At 48.7% G+C, this 7,612-nt stretch overlaps 1 long non-coding RNA gene across 1 annotated transcript; it reads right to left on the bottom strand.

The window, feature by feature from the left end:
* Positions 1–418: 418 nt before the first annotated feature.
* On the bottom strand, positions 419–3,591 carry LOC126514260 (uncharacterized). The gene is made up of 3 exons (XR_007595539.1): positions 3,450–3,591; positions 982–1,053; positions 419–471 (listed from the first exon to the last, which is right to left on the bottom strand). It is a non-coding gene; the product is annotated as an uncharacterized lncRNA (long non-coding RNA).
* Between the last annotated feature and the right edge of the window lie 4,021 nt (positions 3,592–7,612).

Genomic DNA, 7,612 nt, shown 5'->3' with positions numbered 1-7,612 from the left:
ACCTAGGAGGTCACAAGGGAGCACTGTATTGGAGATGCTTAGAGCGTGCAGCAGGTGATTGTCATGGGTGGGGACAGACCAGGACACAAGATCTAGAGATGCCCAGAGAGCCTGAAATGAGGCTTAGATGGCAACTGGAACCTGGGGACAGAAAGGAAGGGTCTTCAGGCGGATCGCTGTGAGTTCGAGACCAGCCTGGTCTACAGAGCTAGTTCCAGGACAGGCTCCAAAGCCACAGAGAAACCCTGTCTCGAAAAACCAAAAAAAAAAAAAAAAAAAAAAAAAGAAAGGAAGGGTCTTTGTGACTCTGAGCAGGGTGGTGGTGAGGGGCCACCCACTATAGCCACATAAGTGTTACCTGAGACATAACAGCACCTCCATATCCCGAGCTAATTGTAGGTGTCAGGTAGCTCTCTGGCCATCACCTGCCAGCTTGCCTGGTAAGTAAGGAGCCACTGTGGAGATCTGGAACTGAGCAGCAGAGAGACTTTAAGGCACGTCGGCATCCTAAAGCACAGCATAACTCCGAGTCAGTCTCTCCAGCCACCCAGTCTGTTGGTCTTATTTTACAGTGAGCTATAAATGATACGTGAAGGCACCGAAAGGAAAATTTGCTAAGACATCTACTCAAAGATGCAGGGTCACTACCCTTGACGGTCCCGGATGCAACAGGGAATCTTTGGCAGACATCACCCAGGCTGATTTCGAGAAGAGGGGAAACGATGAAGATGAACATGCCATGAAGGGAGGGGAAAGTTAACAGTCTTTGCATAGTGAAGACAGCTGGCTGCTTAGGAAACCCGACACTAACCCGACTGGACAGCTGCTTGCTAAAGTAACAGGTCACACTGCAGAGGTCAAGGCCTGGGGCCCGACCTTTCAGTGACACCGGCAAGCTATGCCGGGAGACGAAAACACTGTCTGTCTGTGTACTTGAAGGGGTTGTCGACGGGCTTAGTGATGACTAACTTCGTCACTTACCCAGTTACTAAACTGTTACAGGGTTATGGACCCATCCGTGCAAACTTCGACACCGTTTGTCATACATTGGAACTAGGAATCGACAGAAACAAGAATCAGAGCAATTAAAGACAGGATCCGTTCAGAGTCAGCCCCAGAGGCTTGAACCCAGTTTCCTTGTTTAAGTTTTTACAGTCACATGAAATTAGTATGACACTAAGATCAGTTACTGAAAGCCCTCTTCCACCATCCTAGCAAATCTAATCCCTTGACACCTCCTTTCACTTGAACTCACGTGTGTAAACACGCAGTCCTGGCACAGTGGGACACCCAGGATTTGGAAACAACACTAGACACCAAAAGGAACTTCTATGACACTGGGTGGAAGTTGCAGTTGCAAGATTCTGCTGGCACAAGGGTCCACAGATTGACTCCCTCTTCTCTTGCTTGCCTCTCTGACAAATGTACAGCCCTGGCCTGATGCCTTCCCAGAGCAATTCTGTTCCTTAAAATAATAGAGCAGTGCTACTAAATCAGAAAGTTCGTGGTTGGTAAAGCTATGTTGCCTTACAAAAATATTCCTTCTAATTTCCATAGTAACGAAGTAAGCTGGGTGTGTCCTTTTCACCACAACTATAGTGTAGGGTTTTTAGTTCTTTGTTGTTTTCCTGACATAATAGAGGTCAAGTACTATCTATCTATCTGAGCTTATCCCTAAAAGAATATATAAAATATCAAAGTACAAGAAAAACAAAACAGAAGCCATTTGGGACGCCGTGATCAGACCCTTTCAACTTATCTCTGCCCCTATTTGCAGTGATAAAGTAGGGCTTGCTCATGGAAGCATGCGTGCAGCTTTCTCAGACCCTAACATAGACATCTTTTCACTTAGCCCCTTGGGAGCATGTTCAGGAACCGTCAGGAACTTTATTCTCCCTTCCTGTGGGGCTTTTTATATAACACTCTCAACCTTCGTGTTCACTGCTGTAAGACTTGCGCCTCAGCCTATGGCCAGCATTCCTGGTCATTTTCTCAGTGTGGATGGCTGCAGAATGATTTTTTCTAGGTCAGAAGTTTTGCCACTTCGCTGATATGATGCATTCCCCCTGGGAAGTAGCTACCATCTCACGAGGGCTCTGTTTCTCAGACTTCATGGAGGCTGGGTACAATACATGTTCTCAACTTTCTCCAATGTAAGAGGTAGAGAACAGGAGAGGAGCTGGAGCGATGGCTCAGCAGTTAAGAGCAAATTCGGGTTTCCAAACGCATCTTGGGCAGTTCCCAATTCTCTGTAACTCCAGCTTCAGGGGATCCAATGCCTCTGGCCTCTGCGGGCACCTGTGCTTACGTGCACAGCATAGTCGAATAGATACGATTAACAGAAAAAGAGGTAGAAGACTGTCTTCTGAGCTTGTATGTCTCTGGTTGTTGGAAGAAATCAGTATTTTAAAGTTTACTAGCTATGTTAATTCATTATTTTATGAATACCTTATTTTTCAAAATTCCTTGCTATTTCGAGAAAGTCCCTGTTATTTATTGTCATTGCTGTCATACGGGCTGAAAGTTTCCACAAGGCACACTTACTTCTCATTTTTCACTGATCAGCTTAGCATCTAGCTGCTTCTAGTTTTTGAAGTTTAAGAAAGCACTGATAAATGTCCCTGGGTGTATTCCAATCATGGTATCATGCTTGCAAGCACCACAGTTAGACGCAAATCTGTCTTACTATTAAAATGCTATTTGAAAACGTTTCACTGTGTTACGGTTTCATTTCAAAAGTATCTTTCTGTCATTAATCCAGTGGGACTACATCTGGCTCGTCAGCTAAGGAGGTAGTCCACCAGCTAACCAGTGACTTCATCGCCATTTCGGATAACGTATTCAGCAATTATTTAACTATTACTAAGACAGATGGAGAGATAGGCTCGAATTTACTTGGGGTGATGTGACTAGTGCCTTAAAATATTTTGCCTTTTCTTTTGTGGAAGAGCAGTTAGCGAAGTCTGCCTGGCCCTTGAGAGCAGAACTTGGAGTTCAGGCATGGAAGGAAGTGACACCAAGAATCATGAAAAACTGACCCATTTGTGGAGAGGACAGTAAGAGACCCCCACGTGGACTCCAGACAGTCACCTTGCCAGGGTTGTCTCCACCCCAAAGCAGGCCTACGAGAGCTCCCCTGGCCTTCCAAGGGCAGGCAGCTAACTAGCAGTGACGTCATTGCACTGGTGATCTAGACGTGTCTGGTTCATCGTGGGCACCCTGACCCCAACTGTGCCCCATGTGAGAAGACAGCCCGGACCCTGGTGGCAGCTGTCCATTCTCTCATGGCTGGGAATCTGGGAAAGTATTTGCTCTGTTTATTTTGGGCCAGCAAAGTCGCATCTTGTTTGTGCATAGATGTTTAGCAACAGAGAGATGGGGAAGTCTAAATTTAATAAATACTAAAAATACCGTTGTTCCAATGCGAAATACGATTGGCATTTTCCCACCTGGTGGACTGCTGCGGACATGCATCCCCGGATCCCACAGCATGAAGACTGGCGTGAGTTTTTTCTTCTCAGGAATTTTTCTTTGGTCTGGAGCCTGGCATTTCTTTCATGAGCCCAGTATGCCCAGCGATCTCGTCTATTTAAGGGCATGACACTGTGTCCCTAGAATTTCAAATATAGGCAAAATGCCCCTGGTTGATGTTCTCAGCAAATCCAAGAGAGCTAGTTAATACTGCCCTGACAAAGAAGTTATGGCAGCCCGGGCCTTCCTCGCAACTTAGGACCCCTTGTGGCTCCCACTGAGATCCTAGGAACTCAGTTGGGCCTCAGACATGATCTCCAAGCCCGTGGAAACATCTTTCTACAGTCAGGAAAGAGGGAAGGGACAAGAGCTTGAGTAGTCTACAGTAAGGGGAAGGGAATGAAGTGTGGATGGGGCGGCAATGAACGACCTGATCCCGTGGCCCACTTGACCTTTAAGTAGGTTGATTTGTTGTAATTAGCTATGATCAACATCCCCCTAGGTGGCCAAGGAGCTTCCTCGGGCAGGTGAGCAAGCCTGTTGGGCCACCGTTTTGACTTTCCTCACCTGGAACCAGGGAATGATAGAGAGGGGGTCACTGTGATAAGTAAATGTCTCTGTTTCTCCTGCACTTGCACACACACGTGCGCAGTGTTTCTGTTTGGTTCGCATTCAGACTTATCCAGAATACAGGACAGCTGCCTACGGGTAGGTGAAGAACGGCCAGGACACTCTTCTCAAAGCCCTACCAGCATCGTTTAGAGTGTCCTCAGGCATCTATGTGAAAAGGCACCTGCTGTATCAGTCAGCTTCGGGTCACTATGACGAAATACCTGAGACAATCGAAGGTTTATTTGGGTTTATATCTTCAGAGGTTTTTACTTGGCCTGTTGCTCTTGGACTTGCAGCAAGTTATCACATCCAGGATCCGGGTGGGAGGACTTGGTGGAGTAAACAGTCAGAATGTGAGAAGAGTGGGAGACTAGGAGTCCTGGGGTCCCAACACCTCTTCAAGGACTCTTCGCCATTGTTCTAGCCTCTTCCCACTAGAACGTACTTCAACATTTCTTCTTATTCCTGTCAGACTGGGAATCACACCTTTAAATGGGGCACCATGTTAGAACTGCTGATCCAACCATGGTACTTCTGGAACACGAGCAGCACAAGGGACAGCAGAGACATCAGAGCAAAGCCAGTGCTGGTGTGGAGCACCAGAGAGAAGCGGTGTGGAGCACCAGGGAACAGCGGTGTGGAGGACCAGAGAGAAGCGGTGTGGAGCACCAGGGAGCAGCGGTGTGGAGCACCAGAGAGAAGCAGTGTGGAGCACCAGGGAGCAGTGGTGTGGAGCACCAGAGAGAAGCAGTGTGGAGCACCAGGGAACAGCGGTGTGGAGGACCAGAGAGAAGCGGTGTGGAGGACCAGAGAGAAGCGGTGTGGAGCACCAGAGAGAAGCGGTGTGGAGCACCAGGGAACAGTGGTGTGGAGCACCAGAGAGAAGCGGTGTGGAGCACCAGAGAGAAGCGGTGTGGAGCACCAAGGAGCAGCGGTGTGGAGCACCAGGGAGCAGCCGTGTAGAGCACCAGAGAGAAGTAGTGTAAAGCATCAGGGAACAGCAGTACAGAACTTCAGGGAAGAATAGAGACTCTGGGCCTAGGCTTTCTTGGATTTTTATCTGAGATTTTTGCCCCTTGATATCAGAGGAAATAGGGGCTGAGACCAGACCACAAATGGCACTATGTAACTGTTTTCCTGTTGGAAACATTTGCGTGCTATAGTGATGGATGGGAGGAAGACATGGAGGGGCTAGGGCCAACTGCAGGACGAGGCTCTATGTTTACCTAAGTCAGATGCAGGCCAGACAGAACTACATCTCTCACAGGAATGACTGCCCTGCATCTATATGTCTTTTTCCTAGGCTGTGTCCATATCTTCTCTGTGACCCCAGGTACATTCCTGTTCAGATTCGTCAGGGCACCTCAGGCCTGAGCAGGAAGCCTGACTCTGTAACCCATGCAGCTGACTCTCCTGTTGTACCAGACAGTTTGTCCTGGTCCCATATCTCTCGTGCCAGACCCACACCCACTTTCATCTGAGCTCCATTCCCAGCCTGGCTTCTTGCCCTGCTTTCCTTCCTCTGAACTTGGCTGTTTGCATCTGACCTCTTGGCAAGGTCAGTGGTTGGAACCCGCACAGCCCTCTTCCAGGGCTGCTGGTGAAGTCAGTCAGGATGGCCTGGTTAAATTTAAATTGAGCTTGAAGAAAACCCGAGTCACACTTTGACTGGAAGTCTTTCCTGCTTATCTGAAATTTTGATTTACCTGGGTAGCCTGGATCCATATTGTCCAACTCTGCCATGTTCTCATTCTGGGTTCAATGAAACTGCATACCTGCACTGGACACAGCTCCCAGCCCCTGAATTCCCAAGAATGGACTTCATGAAAGACAGCTGCACCCCCTCTCATCCTTGTTTTCGAAGAACTGTCACCCTGTTATATCAACCTGCCAAAGTGGAGGTTGGTCCATCTTTGCCTCCCAATCTTCCTCCCACTCAGCATGGATGGAGCTGGCTCTGGCTCAGTAACTGATACATGCCCATTAGAAATGTCCAGGGTTCCAAGTGGACACAAGTCTCTGGTGGCCTCAAGTCTAGAAGTTTACAGGATCCTATCAGAGCCAGAGACTCGGCACCTTCGTGTTTCACAGAGAACCGCCGGGACCCGTTTTCATCTCCTAGACAAGAGTTTGCCTCAAGGGTAGGATGCTCCCACGGACCTGTGTATAGTAGGAACCTGTGGGCGGAAGAAGAAACGCAGCTCTTGCTCCGTTCGACCTCTGAAGGCTGCAGAAGGCTACAAAAGTGGAGAGAAGAGACTTAAGAAAGAGTGTTCACCCAAGGCCAACTCTGGGACCATGAGCCATGCGTATTATGATGGGGGCACCTGATGAATGGAAATGCAACCGAGCATTCATGCCCGGGTCCCACTCCGCAGGTGAGAAGGATGCAGCTTCTGGAATCACACACCACTGACGTGACGCATGTCACCATCTCCAGAATCAGTTTGTCAGAGGGACTTAAGAGTTCACGCTTCACCCATAGCTTATGCTTAGACCAGCACGTGAAATGCAGATTTGGGCCAGGCACCTGGAGGCAGGCCAGACCTGGAAATTGGGTGTGCTTTAGCCACATAAATTTTCCTGACAGCCACAGGGAGTGTGCTGACACAATCCACAGCTGTGGGCCTCTGATGGGTGGCCTGATTTCTCCTGGAAGGGACAGTAAGGCCGTGGCAGAGGAGTAAAGTCAACACTAGTGAAAGGGGGCACCAAGGTTTGTCACAGCTGCTTCGCAGGCCTGGCCACCCGGCATGGGCACTCCTGAAGGTCTGCAGAACTGGCAGTCTTTGGTGTTATAAATCTCAGCAAACTGATCTACATGACTCTGAACTTATGACATCTTCTTCTTTCCAGTGAGATCACAGATGTTACTCTAAGCCCATGACCATGCTGAGCAACTGAGGATGAGGATGAATTCAGAGATGCATCCTTCCAGCGGTTATATTGCAGATAGACAAAACAAACAAACACTCATATAAGCAAATGACAGCAACAACCAGGCCTGCAGGGGTCCTTGCTGCCAGGCTTGTATGGAAGACGCAAGCTTGCTGTTTGCCTGCTTCCAGTCGTCCTTCTCTGCCTCAGTTACATTGAATTAAACTCGAGGTTAGCTGGAGTTGACAGTAATAATGAGTCAGAACATCCCTGTCACCATTTTAGCACTATGCAAGACAGCCTCATCCCAAAATACCATCCGTAGAACAGAAGAATCCTATGGGACACACCCAGTGGCTGAAGGAGAATGTGTGTTGGGGGTGGTGCCCATGGCCTGGAAACCAGAGAGTGAAAAGGAAAGGTCAGCTCCAGGGAGGTCTGCAGTCTCCATGGTGACATCTCAAGTGACACAGAGGTCACAGAAGGTTGCACTTAAGAGCCACAAAGCAGGGCGGCCAGAGTCTCTGGGAGAAGGTCAAAGGAGGTAACCGAGCAGGAAAATCAGCTGGGGCACAGTCTGGGAAGGGACCGCAGCCAAATGAGCCAAGACTCCCAACCTTGCCCTTCTTTTCCATGGGAATCCGTGTTTGGG

Source organism: Alexandromys fortis, unplaced genomic scaffold, assembly GCF_014885135.2.
Source record: "Alexandromys fortis isolate MF-2015 unplaced genomic scaffold, M_Fortis_MF-2015_v1.1 scaffold_139, whole genome shotgun sequence".
NCBI lineage: Eukaryota > Metazoa > Chordata > Mammalia > Rodentia > Cricetidae > Alexandromys > Alexandromys fortis.
This window is presented reverse-complemented; position numbering and strand designations above follow the sequence as displayed.